The 16,120-nt window shown below is 43.2% G+C and overlaps 1 protein-coding gene across 2 annotated transcripts in view; it reads right to left on the reverse strand.

The window, feature by feature from the left end:
- LOC121584348 (protein FAM214B) overlaps window positions 1–16,120 on the reverse strand; it is a 54,878-nt gene that overhangs the window by 37,612 nt on the left and 1,146 nt on the right. Inside the window, exon 1 of one of the 2 annotated variants that reach the window (XM_041900181.2) lies at window positions 3,001–3,460. The exons of the other annotated variant lie outside the window; for it this stretch is intronic. The gene's annotated coding sequence lies outside the window, so the exon portion shown is untranslated. Of the gene's footprint in view, window positions 1–3,000; window positions 3,461–16,120 lie in introns of those variants that run through there. 2 annotated transcript variants of the gene reach the window in all.

Genomic DNA, 16,120 nt, shown 5'->3' on the forward strand with positions numbered 1-16,120 from the left:
CACTTGATCCCATCCCCTCCTCCCTCCTCCAGACCATCTCTGGAGACATTCTACCGTTCCTCACTTCCCTCATCAACTCATCCCTGACCAGTGGCTGCGTCCGCTCTCATTTCAAGATGGACAGTCGGTCCCCTTCTTAAGAAACCAACACTCGACTCATCTGACGTCAAACTATAGACCTGTATCCATTCTTTCTTTTCTTTTCAAAACACGCGAGTGTGCTGTCTCTGATCAACTCTCTCATTATCTCTCTCAGAACGATAACCAGTCAGGCTCCAAGATGGGCCACTCAACCGAGACGGTTCTCCTCTGTGTCATGGAGGCTCTCCGCACTGCCAAAGCTCTCTCTATCCACTGCCTTCAACACCATGAACCATCAGATCCTCCTCTCCACCCTCTCAGGGTATTGGGTATTTTATTAGGATCCCCAGCAGCTGTTGCGAAAGCCGCTGCTACTCTTCCTGGGGTCCACACAGAACATGAAACATGACATAATACAGAATATTAATAGACAAGAATTTAAAAACGCCACACGTAGCCTACATATCAATACATACACACAACATATCTAGGTCAGATAGGGGAGAGGCATTGTGCCGTGAGGTGTTGCTTTATCTGTTTTTTTAAACCAGGTTTGCTGTTTATTTGAGCAAAATGAGATGGAACAGAGTTACATGCAATCATGCCTCTATATAATACTGTACGCTTTCTTGAATTTGTTCTGGATTCAGTGACTATGAAAAGACCCCTGATGGCATGTCTGGTGGGTAAGTGTGGTGGGCATCTCAGGCTCTAGACACTCCTGGATTGCATCCTACCTGGCAGGTCGCTCCGACCAGGTGGCGTGGAGAGGATCTGTGTCTGCACCACGTGCTCTCACTTACTACGACTGTGATATGTGGTTGTCTCACCTAGCTTTCTTAAGATTAATGCACTAACTAAGTTGCTCTGGATAAGAGCGTCTGCTAAATGACAAATGCGAGAGAGAGAGAGAGAGAGAGAGAGAGAGAGAGAGAGAGAGAGAGAGAGAGAGAGAGAGAGAGAGAGAGAGAGAGAGAGAGAGAGAGAGAGAGAGAGAGAGAGAGAGAGAGAGAGAGAGAGAGAGAGAGAGAGAGAGAGAGAGAGAGAGAGAGAGAGAGAGAGAGAGAGAGAGAGAGAGAGAGAGAGAGAGAGAGAGAGACAGAGACAGAGAGAGAGACAGAGAGAGAGAGAGACAGAGAGAGAGAGAGAGCTTTGCTAATGACTGGCTTATAGAAAATAATAGGTTGATGCTCAGCTAAGGCTAGCGCTGTGGAATACTAAAGCACACCTACTATAAAACAGGGGCTATACAGGCTCTCAGTGCTGGCTTGATGTGTTCTGCCCCACTGCACTGGAGAAGGGTTAACAAGGTAGGGTGAAAACACTCAGTCATCTGGTTGCAGTACCTTCAAAAGAAAAGACAAACCAGCACACTGCTCTAACTAGTAGCTCTTATTGTATTCAAGCTTACTAGCGGACCTCTTGGCTTTCGTCAGAGGCTTTTTAGTGGCAACAAGTCAGCCATACAGTAGTTATTTACTGCATGTATCTATATACGCTACCGTTCAAAAGTTTGGGGTCACTTGGGAATTCTTGTTTTTGAAAGAAAAGCACTTTTTCTGTCCATTAAAATAACATCAAATTGATCAGAAATACAGTGTAGACATTGTTAATGATGCATTGTTAATGTTGTAAATGGCTATTGTAGCTGTAAACGGCTGACTTTTTCAATGGAATATCTACATAGGCGTACAGAGGCCCATTATCAGCAACCATCAGTCCTGTGTTCCAATGTCACGTTGTGTTTGCTAATCCAAGTTTATCATTTTAAAAAGGCTAATTGAAAATTAGAAAACCCTTTTGCAATTATGTTAGCACAGCTAAAGAAGCGATAAAACTGGCCTTCTTGAGACTAGTTGAGTATCTGGAGCATCAGCAATTGTGGGTTCGATTACAGGCTCAAAATGGGCAGAAACAAATAACTTTCTTCTGAAACTCGTCAGTCTATTCTTGTTCTGAGAAATGAAGGCTATTCCATGCGAGAAATTGCCAAGAAACTGAAGATCTCGTACAACACTGTGTACTACTCCCTTTACAGAACAGCGCAAACTGGCTCTAACCAGAATAGAAAGAGGAGTGGGAGGCCCCGGTGCACAACTGAGCAAGAGGACAAATACATTAGAGTGTCTAGTCTCAACGTCAATAGTGAAGAGGCGACTCCGGGATGCTGACCTTCTAGGCAGAGTTGCAAAGAAAAAGCCATATCTCAGAGTGGCCAATAAAAAGAAAAGATTAAGATGGTAAAAAGAACACAGACACTGGACAGAGGAAGATTTTTAAAAAAGTGTTAAAGTGGGAGATTTGTACAGGGTAAAAGGGATCTTGAAGAAGGAAGGCTATCACTCCATTTTGCAACGCCATGCCATACCCTGTGGACGGCGCTTGATTGGAGCCAATTTTCTCAAAGCACTGCTCCAAACTATGCAAGAACTATTTAGGGAAGAAGCAGTCAGCTGGTATTCTGTCTATAATGGAGTGGCCAGCACAGTCACCGGATCTCAACCCTATTGAGCTGTTGTGGGAGCAGCTTGACCGTATGGTACGTAAGAAGTGCCCATCAAGCCAATCCAACTTGTGGGAGGTGCTTCAGGAAGCATGGGGTGAAATCTCTTCAGATTACCTCAACAAATTGACAACTAGAATGCCAGAGGTCTGCAAAGCTGTAATTGCAGCAAATGGAGGATTATTTGACGAAAGCAAAGTTTGAAGGACACAATTATTATTTATATAAAAAAATCATTATTTCTAACCTTGTCAATGACTACATTTCCTATGCATTTTGCTATATTTTCTATTCAAACTCATTTCATGTATGTTTTCATGGGGGAAAAAATGACATTTCTAAGTGACCCCAAACTTTTGTTTGTAGATAAGTCAGTCATAGACCTTGTAGGCTATGTATTTTATAAAAGTTCTTACTTTCGCCACTAGGGATAGTCACCCGATTTCTTGGGGTCTTTACTTCCAACGTTTTTGAACTTGTTGCTCTTGCAGGCGAACCCCCTCAGGTTTTCCACTGAAGGCAGTTCTTGCTGGTGATAAAAAACGGTTGATTGCATATTTTTTTGAGTCATTACTGAATTATTGATTGTAACAAATCAAACATAAAAAAATGCTGTTATAAAAAGGTAAAGTAAACATCCAAACTAGTCCATGAATTACTACCTGTATAGTTTGTTTACCGTCCAGCCAGTGTATTCTGTGCATATGACAAATAGACTTGACTTTTGTGATGTGAATAGCTACCTAGCTAATGCTACCTAGCTAACGTTAGGCCTACTCATGTGCATAAATTGTTGAACATTTTCCATCAATAAAAATGGAATTTAACTGGTTGGTTTTTAAATGGTTCTGAATGTATAATGGGAATGTTTGAAATGGATGTCTGAAAAACTAGCATTGTATAGCTTAACGCTACTAGCTCCTTGCAGGGAAGCAAATGTGTGTGTGTCCCCAGTTTGTCCAGTATGGACCACCATAGTTTGGCGAGTGGATGTTTTGATTGTAACAACACAGAGTAATGTTATATTTTTGTAAACAAGCCTAAAGGATGTTTTAGTGTTGACTACTGCAACTGGGGTAGCAAATTAGCAATAATATTAGCTAACATTTTCCAGCTAGCAATTCTACCACCTAGTACGCATGCCATGACACATTCCTCACTGCAAGGTTTTATGGGATTTATGAGGTGGGAGAGTGAGTATTGTAGGTTTGCAAGAGTTAAAATCCGATGGGGAAGAGTGACTGGGAGTTTTCACACAACAGTGTGTGTTTCCTGCAGTACAAGTTGTCAGGAAACCTGAGAGACGCTGTTCGTTTCCTGGTAGTTTTCGTGAATACTCAACCCGATCACACTGGGTTTCCAGACCCGTTCACGTCGTCTGAACACCAACCTGTTAGTTTCCCAACGTCACGTAGGGTGTGCCAAAGCCGTGTATGTGTGACATGCCATTGATAACTCCCAAAAACGGTTAGTTTGCGGGAAAGTGATCTGGAATTTTCAACCCAGAAACGTGTATTTTCATGCAGTGTTAAGGGTGTCTATAGACATGTACTATAAAGCTTTGCCCATTTCCCTTATGGGCAGGGTTCAGCGGCCTCACTGACAACAACCTTAAACAACATAACACAGCGTGAAATGGCACCCTATCCACTACATAGTGAACTACCATAGGGCATTGGTGAAACGTAGTGCACTAGGACTATTTGGTGAAACAGGTTCCATTTTGTATGCAGCCAGTCACAGATACATCTAACTGCCAGAATAAAGGAAACACCAACATAAAGTGTCTTAATAGAGAGAGTTGGGTCACCACGAGCCAGAACAACTTCGATGCACCTTGGCATAGATTCTACAAGTGTCTGGAACTCTATTGGAGGGATGCGACACCATTCTTCTTCCACGAGATCTGGTGACTGACACACACACACACACACACACACACACACACACACACTTTAAACCCCCTATGCTCATTTGAGACCCCTCTTTCAAAGTCACTGAGATCTCTTCTTCTAGCCATGGTAGCCAAATTAATGGGCAATTGGGCATTTTTATGCATAACCCTAAGCATGATGGGATGTTAATTGCTTAATTAACTGTGTGGAAGCACCTGCTTTCAATATACTTTGTATCCCTCATTTACACAAGTCTTTCCTTTATTTTGGCAGTTAACTGTACATGGCTGTATAGGAGAACCCAATACTAGCATCAAAGCCAAACAGTGACGACTGGAAGGTAGATGTAACCTTATGTATTAGACGTGTCAACAACACAGAGCTTAGTTAGTGTAGCCTACATGTAGCCTATTCTCTCTCTCTCGTCCTGATCCCTCCCTTTTGTCTCTGTCTGCAACATACGCTCTCTCGCTCTCAATTCAATTCAATTCAATTCAATTCAATTAAATGGGCTTTATTGGCATGGGACACATGTTTACATTGCCAAAGCAAGTGAAATAAACAATAAAGCGAAAGTGAAATAAACAATAAACAAAAGTGAGAAGATGCAAGACAACATCAACAAAAAACGATTCGAATTTAACAGTCATTATAAACTGGGTGGTTCGAGCCCTGAATGCTGATTGGCTGAAAGCCGTGGTATATCAGACAGTATTCCACAGGTATGACAAAACATTTATTTTTACTGCTCTAATTACGTAACCAGTTTATAATAGCAACGGCTAAGGGCTCCGTGTTGCGTCGTGCTCAAGAACAGCCCTTAGCCGTGGTATATATACTTACCACACCACTTCGTGCCTTATTGCTTAAATATACATTTACATTTTACATTTACGTCATTTAGCAGACGCTCTTACCCAGAGCGACTTACAAATAGGTGCATTCACCTTATAGCCAGTGGGATAACCACTTTACAATATACCATGGCATTGTTGAATACTTGTTCTCTCATTGGCTTGAAGGGCATTCTAGAGAATGCATTATTTCCCTTTTAACACACGGTTTATTTGCACGGAAGAATTCAACGGCTATAGTTAATTCTTACATGTTCTATGTTTGAGTGGCTTTTGAAAGCAAAAGTCGAATTGAAAACATTACTGGCATTGTTGAATTCGATTTTCATAATGACAAGCTGGACTGATGATTTGGTTAGCTAAACCTAAAATGCTAAACCTAAAATCTTTATAAACTAAACCAATACAGACCACAGCCTGTGGATTCCAATGGAAACAAATTAGTCATAGTGGGCAGAACAAGCAAGGAGCTAGCGAGATCCTATTGGCCCGTTCTAGCATGTATTTGCATATTTCCGTTAGGGAACGCCTACTCTGAAGTGCGCATATGCAATAACTCAATTCGCCCTTGCACTCCTTTCTAAACAACGCAATTGTCTGAAGCATTGGCAAATGGTGAAGTCTACAAAAAAAAAAACTTTTAAAAAAACTTGGCCCACTCTGTTCGTAAGAGACATAGTTTTGGGAACAGAAAACTGTATTGAGATCAAATGTTTCATCGATGAGAACATTTGCTGAATGAATGTCGGCCAAAACCTCGTTCATCTTCTCCCACTGCCGGCCACTGGGCTTCCTCTCACCATATTTGGTAGTGAGTGGAAATGCTTCACATTTATACATCCGGTGAAACATCTAGCTCATTGTTCTGTTTGTTTAGTTACCACAGCAACTACAGTAGCTATCTAATAACTTGCTAGCTACTTCAGTGAATGTATGAACACATTTTTAGTGGCAAATGTGTTCAATTACAGCCCATGGTATAAATGGGATAATCAACTCAGGGCTCTGTGAGTTCTTTGGAAAATAATGCAACGCACCTTCCAAGTCGTTCATTATTGTCCATAGAACGCATTGCCCCCCTCGTTGATTAGCCCTTACATATTGCACTCAAAAAGGTTTTTAAAAAAGATAGACATTTCAAGTGTTATATTTTCAGCTATGTACAGGTATTTATAGTGTACAGCGTTTTAGCAATGTGCAAACAGTTGTAGTACGAATAGTAGGGGACAGTGTGTGAAAGCCTCCCTCTCTCTCTCGGCACTGTAATGTTAATGAACACAAACCACAGACATAAAGGACTGAGGAGTGTGTGTGTGTGTGTGTGTGTGTGTGTGTGTCCTAACAGATTATTGTTTTGTTGAGTCAAAGCAATGAGGCATGTTAGAACCAGCTTGTGGAGGGTTAACTTTGGTAGTGTGGGATTTTTATTTTATGTATACTAGTCACTAGCCTTGTTCCATTGGTGTGTGTGTGTGTGTGTGTGTGTGTGTGTGTGTGTGTGTGTGTCATTTCAGAGCTATTTAAAAAGAGTGAAGGAGGAAGCTGTTTTCCAACAAGATCTCATAGTTCCCCTTCGAAATTTGCCGTATTATGGATGAACGTCTATTTTTGATGCATTAATTCCACGTGGTTACAGGGTAAATTCTGCATGGTTACAGGGTTAAAACAGACACAACCCAAAGGGTTACATTTAGGTATTCATTCTGAGTGGTTAAGGTTAGGCTATGGTTTGGGATTATTTTTTTTTTATAGGATCCCCATTAGCCGACGCCAATGGTGACAGCTAGTCTTACTTGGGTCCGACGCAAATGGTGACAGCTTGTCTTACTGGGGTCTGACACCAATGGTCACAGCTTGTCTTACTGGGTTCCGACAAATAACCAAAAATACATTACAGACTAAATACTTTACAATTGACATAGATTTAAAAACATGAACATGTGTGTGCATCTATCAGATATATACACATGTCAGTACATACACACAACAAGTAGGTCACATGGGGGAGAGGCGGTGTGCCGTGAGGTGTTGCTTTATTTGTTTTATGAAACCAGGTTGGCTGTTCACTTGAGCTATATAAGATGGAAGGGAGTTCCATGCACTCATTGCTCTGTAAAATACTGTATGTTTCCTTGAACTTGTTATGGACCTGGGGACTGTGAAAAGACCCCTTGTGGCATGTCTGGTGAGGTCAGTGCTGTGTGTAAGTTGACTATGCAAGCAATTTGGAATTTCCAACACATGAATGTTTCTTACAAAACAAGAAGCGATGCAGTCAGTCTTTCCTCAAATCTTAGCCAAGAGACACTGGCATGCAAAGTATTGATATTAGCCCTCTGATTACAATGAAGAGCAAGACGTGCTGCTCTGTTCTGGGCCAGCTGCATCTTAACTAGGTCCTTCTTTTCAGCACTCGAACATTTGACTGATCAAAAATCAAGATAAGATCAAACTAGAGCCTGCAGGACTTGCTTTGTGGAGTGTTGTGTCAAAAAAGCTGAGCATCTCTTTATCACGGACAGACCTTTGGGAAAGGCTTAAAAGGAAAGGTTGCACGATATATATTCCACAAATCTAACAGATTGATTATATTCCATCTAAAATAAATGATCTTTATGGAAAAGTTTATGCAAAAATAATTACACACTTCTATTTTCGCAATTTGAATTACATTTATCAAAAACTCATACAGCAACAATACATTGCGGCTTTAACATCAAGAAAGGACCGGCCTGCTGGTGGCTTCGGTGATGGTGGCCAATCAGGTAAGTAGGTACTAAAGTGCCCAAAGAGTTGTGTCATGTTATGTTGCTAGTTAATGATAAAAAACGAAGATAGCCGGCTATCTAAGTGCACCGGACCATGCAAAACGAACTGGCCCTCTCTGATATAGCATGGTGTTTGGGGATGGAATAAGCGAGCTACCTAGCTAGCAAGCTACAACAACTATCAACACTGCACGTTTTGCAGAATTGAAAATGGTCAAATACCAATAGGATTAATGATTGTTTATTTCAAGGTCTGTCTTTTTGCTGAACTGCCTGATCTTTACCGGCCGATATAGCTTGCAGGATATCATGGTAGCCAATGTTTGTGTTAGCCAATATACCTGGATTTAATGTTACTGCTGCTAGTAACATTAGTAACGTTAGCACGCAGGTTAGCATGTGGATAGCTATAGCTACCATCGGCCAACAACAGAGTTTTAGCCAGTTTGGTTTTAGACGTTCAATGTCTACTATGATGGTAAAGGTTTATCTTCATTTTGTGTAACAGTACGAGAAATGCTGATGCGCTGAACTGCTAATAAGTGATGTGTTTCAAGGCTGCAAGTGGTTAGCTAGTACGGGTAATCCAGCAGGGGTGGAAAAGGGGCTATGCTAAAAACCTGTGCGCTGTATAAGTGATAAAACATTTTGGCTGATACAGAATAAAGAAATCACAGGATATGGTCAGATGATTAGTTGGCAAATATATTTTCAAAAACAATGAAGACTCGGTATGATGTGGGTCTTCACCGGCTTATGTGGACAGTGGGGAAGGGGAACGGGATCTAGTCAGTCACAATTGAATGCATTCAACCGAAATGTGTCTTCCGCATTTAACCCAACCCCTCTGAAATCAGACAGGTGCAGGTGGCTGCCTTAAAAATCGACCTCCACGCTGTGTATTCACTCGTGTGTTCTTCTGACGTTACTTTTCCGAACGCTTTTCCGACATGACTTCGGTCAAATTGTGATAAAATATACATTTCTCCCAAAATACAAATATAAAGTGATATGTCATATTGGGACTTTTAGTTTGAAGGATGAAACCAATCAGAACGTTTAAGAGCAACCTAATTCTGCAATATTCCCTTCAAAACAAAATAATTAAAAAACAATGTGCTGTTTCCATCAACTATCATCAAGTATTCTCACGGCTTGCTAGAGCATTGTGAACTGTTCTGGCGCAGTGGTCTAAACTGTGCGTTCCACCTCCGAGCATCACGAGTTCGTGCCCAGTGCTGGGCAGTTGGTTCTTTTTTTGTGTGAGCACCGAGTAAGGTATACGCTACATGACCAAAAATCATGGGCAGTAATATGGAGTTGGTCTCCCCTTTGCTGCTATAACAGCCTCCACTCTTCTGGGAAGGCTTTCCACTAGATGTTGGAACATTGCTGCAGGGACTTGCTTCCATTCAGCCACAAGAGCATTAGTGAGGTTGGGCACTGATGTTGGGCGATTAGGCCTGGCTCGCAGTTGGTTGTTCCAAATCATTCCAAAGGTCTTCGATGGGGTTGAGGTCAGGGCTCTGTGCAGGCCAGTCAAGTTCTTCCACACCGATCTCGACAAACCACTTTTGTATGGACCTCGCTTTGTGCACTGGGGCATTGTCATGCTGAAACAGGAAAGGGCCTTCCCCAAACTGTTGCCACAAAGTTGGAAGCACAGATTCATCTAGAATGTAATTGTATGCTGTAGCGTTAAGATTTCCCTTCACTGGAACTAAGGGGCCTAGCCCGAACCATGAAAAACAGCCCCTGACCATTATTCCTCCTCCACCAAACTTTACAGTTGGCACTATGCATTGGGGCAGGTAGCATTCTCCTAGCATTCGCCAAACCCAGATTCGTCTGTCGGACTGCCAGATGGTCAAGCGTGATTCATCACTCCAGAGAACGTATTTCCACTGCTCCAGAGTCCAATGGCGGCAAGGTTTACACTACTCCAACCGACGCTTGGCATTGCGCATGGTGATATTAGGCTTGTGTGCAGCTGCTCGGCCATGGAAACCCATTTCATGAAGCTCCCGACAAACAGTTATTGTGCTGATGTTGCTTCCAGAGGCAGTTTGGAACTCGGTAGTGAGTGTTGCAACCGAGGACAGACGATTTTTACACGCTATGCGCTTCAGCACTCGGCGATCCCATTCTGTGAGCTTGTGTGGTCTACCACTTTGCGGCTGAGCGGTAGTTGCTCCTAGACGTTTCCACTTCACAATAACAGCACTTAAAGTTGACCGGGGCAGCTATAGCAGGGCAGAAATTTGATGAACTGACTTGTTGGAAAGGTGGCATCCTATGACGGTGCCACGTTGAAAGTCACTGAGCTCTTCAGTAAGGCCATTCTACTGCCAATGTTTGTCAATGGAGAGTGCATGGTTGTGTGCTCGATTCTATACACCTGTCAGCAACAACAGGTTTGGCTGAAATAGCCAAATCCACTAATTTGAAGGGGTGTCCACATACTTTGTATATATATAGTGTATATCGACGTTCTCGGGACCTTCTCAAACGTTCGAAATCTCTGTCTATTTCTAGTGATCAGGCTGGTCATTCACCGCCGAGGACAATGCCCACTGGTTTTAACATGATGAAAAAGACAGAAAGAGAGAGAGAAAGAAAGCGAAGGAGAGATGGAAATTGAGAGAGTGGGAGAGAGAGCGAGAAGGAGAGAGTGAGAGAGAGAGCGAGGAGAGCGAGAGCGAGAGAGAGAGAAAAGATACAAAAGGAAAGAAGGGCCGCCTTATTCCATCAAAATTCGACATACCAATTAGGATGATATACTTGAATCAGTTATGGAACCCATTGCCCGGTCCGCTGACCAACCAAGAATTCACAAAATGTGACCAACAGCAAATTCAGACTGCATGCAGAATTCTGCAAAAAATATCCTCAGTGTACAACGTAAAACACCAAATAATGCATGCAGAGCAGAATTAGGCCGATACCTGCTAATTATCAAAATCCAGAAATAGCCATTAAATTCTACAACCACCTAAAAGGAAGCGATTCCCAAGCCTTCCATTAGAAAGCCATCGCCTACAGAGACATGAACTTGGAGAAGGGTCCCCTAAGCAAGCTGTTCCTGGGGCTCTGTTCACAAACACAAACATAGCCCCAGGACAGCAACACAATTAGACCCAACCAAATCATGAGAAAACACAAAGATAATTCAAATCAAATTTTATTTGTCACATACGCGTGTTTAGCAGATGTCATTGCGGGTGTAGCGAAATGCTTGTGCTTCTAGCTCCGACAGTGCAATAATATCTAACAAGTAATTTCTAACAATTTCACAACATATACCCAATACACACAAATCCAGTAAGGAATGGAATTTAAGAATATATACATATATGGACACGCAATGACAGAGCGGCATGGACTAAGATACAGTAGAATATTATAGAATACAATACAGTATATACACATGAGATGAGTAGTGCAAGATATGTAAACATTATTAAAGTGACTAGTGTTCCATTTCTTAAAGTGGCCAGTGATTTCAATAGGCAGCAGCAGCCTCTAATGTGCTAGTGATGGCTATTTAACAGTCTGATGGCCTTGAGATAGAAACTGTTTTTCATTCTCTCGGTCCCAGCTTTGATGCACCTGTACTGACCTCGCCTTCTGGATGATAGCGGGGTGAACAGGCAGTGGCTCGGGTGGTTGATGTCCTTGATGATCTTTTTGGCCTTTCTGTGACATCGGGTGCTGTAGGTGTCTTGGAGGGCGGGTAGTTTGCCCCCAGTAATGCGTTCGGCAGACCGCACCACCCTCTGGAGAGCCCTGCGGTTGCGGGCGGTGCAGTTGCCGTACCAGGCAGTGATACAGCCCGACAGGATGCTCTCAATTGTGCATCTGTAAAAGTTTGAGGGTTTTAGGTGCCAAGCCAAATTTCTTCAGCCTCCTGAGGTTGAAGTGGCTCTGTTGCGCCTTCTTCACCACACTGTCTGTGTGGGTGGACCATTTCAGTTTGTCAGTGATGTGTACGCCAAGGAACTTCAAGCTTTCCACCTTCTCCACTGCGGTCCCGTCGATGTGGATAGGGGGGGTGCACCCTCTGCTTTTTCCTGAAGTCCACGATCATCTCCTTTGTTTTGTTGACGTTGAGTGAGAGGTTATTTTCCTGGCACCACACTCCCAGAGCCCTCACCTCCTCCATGTAGGCGGTCTGTCTCGTCATTGTTGGTAATCAAGCCTCCTACTATTGTGTCGTCTGCAAACTTGATGATTGAGTTGGAGACGTGCTTGGCCACGCAGTCATGGGTGAACAGGGAGTACAGGAGGGGGCTGAGCACGCACCCTTGTGGGGCCCCAGTGTTGAGGATCAGCTTAGTGGAGATGTTGTTTCCTACCCTCACCACCTGGGGGCGGCCCGTCAGGAAATCCAGGACCCAGTTGCACAGGGCGGGGTTCAGACCCAGGGCCTTGTGCTTAATGATGAGCTTGGAGGGTACTATGGTGTTGAATGCTGAGCTATAGTCAATCAACAGCATTCTTACATAGGTATTCCTCTTGTCCAGATGGGATAGGGCAGTGTGCAGTGTGATGGCGATCCATCGTCTGTGGATCTATTGGGGCGGTAAGCAAATTGAAGTGGGTCTAGGGTGACAGGTAAGGTAGATATGATCCTTGACTAGTCTCTCAAAGCACTTCATGATGACAGAGGTGAGTGCTACGGGGCAATAGTCATTTAGTTCAGTTACCTTTGCTTTCTTGGGTACAGGAACAATGGTGGCCATCTTGAAGCATGTGGGAACAGCAGACTGGGAAAGTGAGAGATTGAATATGTCCGTAAACACACCAGTCAGCTGGTCTGCGCATGCTCTGAGGGCTAGGGACGCCGTCTGGGCCGGCAGCCTTGAGAGGCCACAGTCCTTGGTAGTGGGCCTCGTCGGTGGCACTGTGTTATCCTCAAAGCGGGCGAAGAAAGTGTTTAGCTTGTCTGGAAGCGAGACGTCGTGTCGGCGTCGTGGCTGGTTTACCTTTTGTAGTCCAAGATTGTCTGTAGACCCTGCCACATATGTCTCGTGTCTGAGCCATTGAATTGCGGCTCCACTTTGTCTCTATACTGATTTTTTGCCAGTTTAATTGCCTTGCGGAGTGAGTAGCTACACTTGTTTGTATTCTGCCATATTCCCAGTCACCTTGCCATGGTTAAATGCGGTGGTTCGCGCTTTCAGTTTTGCGCGAATGCTGCCATCTATCCACGGTTTCTGGTTAGGGTAGGTTTTAATAGTCACAGTGGGCACAACATCACCTATACACTTCCTGATAAACTCAGTCACCGTTTCAGTGTATTCGTCTAAATTATTTTCGCAAGCTACCCGGAACATATCCCAGCCCGCGTGATCAAAACAACCTTGAAGCGTGGATTCCGATTGGTCAGACTAGTGTTGAATAGTCTTTAGCACGGGTACTTCCTGTTTGAGTTTCTGCCTATAAGAAGGGAGGAGCAAAATGGAGTCGTGGTCAGATTTGCCGAAAGGAGGATGGGGGAGGGCCTTATAACCATCCCGGAAGTTCGAATAGCAATGGTCGAGGATTTTAGCAGTGAGAGTACATCAGTCAATATGTTGATAGAACTTCGGCAGCCTAGTCCTCATATTTGCTTTGTTAAACTCCCCGGCTACAATAAATGCAGCCTCAGGATATGTGGTTTCCAGTTTGCATGAAGTCCAGTGAAGTTAAGGTATGGGTGGTCCTCTGTAGCTCAGCTGGTAGAGCACGGCGCTTGTAACGCCAAGGTAGTGGGTTCGATCCCCGGGACCACCCATACACAAAAATGTATGCACGCATGACTAAGTCGCTTTGGATAAAAGCGTCTGCTAAATGGCATATTATTATTATTATTATTATTAAGTTATTTGAGGGCCGTCGTGGTATCGGCTTGAGGGGGGATATACATGGCCGTGACTATAACCAAAGAAAATTCTCTTGGGAGACAATACGGTCAGCATTTGATTGTGAGGTATTCTAGGTCAGGTGAACAAAAGGACTTGAGTTCCTGTATGTTACTACAATTACACCATGAGTCGTTAATCATGAAACACACACACCTCCGCCCTTCTGCTTCCCGGAGAGATATTTATTCCTGTCTGCGCGATGAACTGAGAACCCATCTGGCTGGACCGATTTCGTCAGAATATCCCCAGAGAGCCATGTTTCCGTGAAACAAAGTATGTTACAGGCCTTGATGTCTCTCTGGAAATAAATCTTTGCCCGGAGCTCGTCGACCTTGATCACCAGAGACTGAACATTAGCGAGTAGTATCCTTGGAAGCGGAGGGTGGTGTGCACGCCTCCTAAATCGAACCAGCAGGCCGCTCCGAGTGCCTCTCCTCCGCCGGCGATGTTTTGGGTCAGCCGCTGGAATCAGTTCAGTTGCCCTGGGGAGAGCAAACAAAGGATCTGCTTCGGGAAAGTCGTATTCCTGGTCGTAATACTGGAGAGTTACCGTCGCTCTGATATCCAATAGTTTTTCCCGGCTGTATGTAATGATACAAAACACTTTCTGAGCTAATAATGTACAAAATTATACATAATTTTTTTAAAAATAATAATTCTTCACACATTGGAAAGAATTAACAACAAAAATGGAGCAAACTAGAATGTATTTGGCCCTAAACAGAGAGTGCACAGTTGGCAGAATACCTGACCACTGTGACTGACCCAAACTTAAGGAAAGCTTTTACTATGTACAGACTCAGTGAGCATAGCCTTGCTATTGAGAGAACCCATCTTCTCTTGAGAGGCAGATCTGCCTACGGCGGCCTATGTGCACACTGCCCACAAAATGAGGTGGAATCTGAGCTGCACTTCCTAACCTCTTGCCAAATGTATGACCATATTAGAGACACATATTTCCCTCAGATTACACAGATCTAACAAAGAATTTGAGAACAAACCCAATATTGATAAACTCCCATATCTATTGGGTGAAATACCACAGTGTGCCATCACAGCAGCAAGATTTGTGACCTGTTGCCACAAGAAAAGGGCAACCAGTGAAGATCCAACACCATTGTAAATACAACCCATTTATGTTTATTTATTTTCCCTTTTGTACTTTAACTATTTGCACATAATATGACATTTGAAGTGTCTTTATTCTTTTTGAACTTTTGTGAGTGTAATGTTTACTGTAAAAAAAATAAAAAATAATAATGTTTATTTCACTTTTGTTTACTATCTATTTCACTTGCTTTGGTAATGTAAACATATGTTTCCCATGCCAATAAAGCCCCTTAAATTGAAATTGAATTGAAAAGAGAGAGAGGAGGGGCTTGTCTGAGCACTGCAAGGGCAGGTCAGAGATAAGAAAGTGCACTGTGTGTCAGGGGTGTAGGCCTTGACAGGCCCACCCAATCAGATTGACCAAAAACAAAACAATTATACATTATTTTTGCAGGCCCAGCCACCAACAGATTCCTGGCTAAGCCCCTGGTGTGTGTGTTGTATTTGAGTACAGTTTTTAGTGTGTATTGTATATGAGTATATTTTTTTGTTTGTGTGTGTGTGTGTGTGTGTGTGTGTGTGTGTGTGTGTGTGTGTGGTACTGTAAAGACTGTGTGTATATAATGTGTGTGTGTGTGTGTGTGTATATAATGTGTTTGCCAATGCTATCTTGCTTGTGAATACAAAGATAAGGGCCCTGCAGCTCTGCTCAATCACACACACGTCACTGCACTGTCTTATCACAGTAGCAAAGGCTACTAGCCTACTGCAACAATGTAGTTATGAAACATAGCAGCAGTAATAACTGCAACATTGTAGCTTCAGTCAGTACATTGGTCCACAGGTGCCATCTCCCAGATGATAGCTTCCCTCCAATGCATTTCCATCTATCTAGTTCCAACTCCTCTTACAGAACAATGAAACCCAGCTAGCGCTTTGGACAGGGGGATTCCCTTCCTCTCCTATGCTGTTAGTTACAGCAATATTATTAAGATTATTTGACCACCATGATACCATAATCAACTCAAAGATTTATAGCATGTGTGGTAGTGAGTTCCACGCC

The sequence above is a fragment of the Coregonus clupeaformis genome, chromosome 16 (genome assembly GCF_020615455.1).
Source record: "Coregonus clupeaformis isolate EN_2021a chromosome 16, ASM2061545v1, whole genome shotgun sequence".
In the NCBI taxonomy this organism is placed as follows: domain Eukaryota; kingdom Metazoa; phylum Chordata; class Actinopteri; order Salmoniformes; family Salmonidae; genus Coregonus; species Coregonus clupeaformis.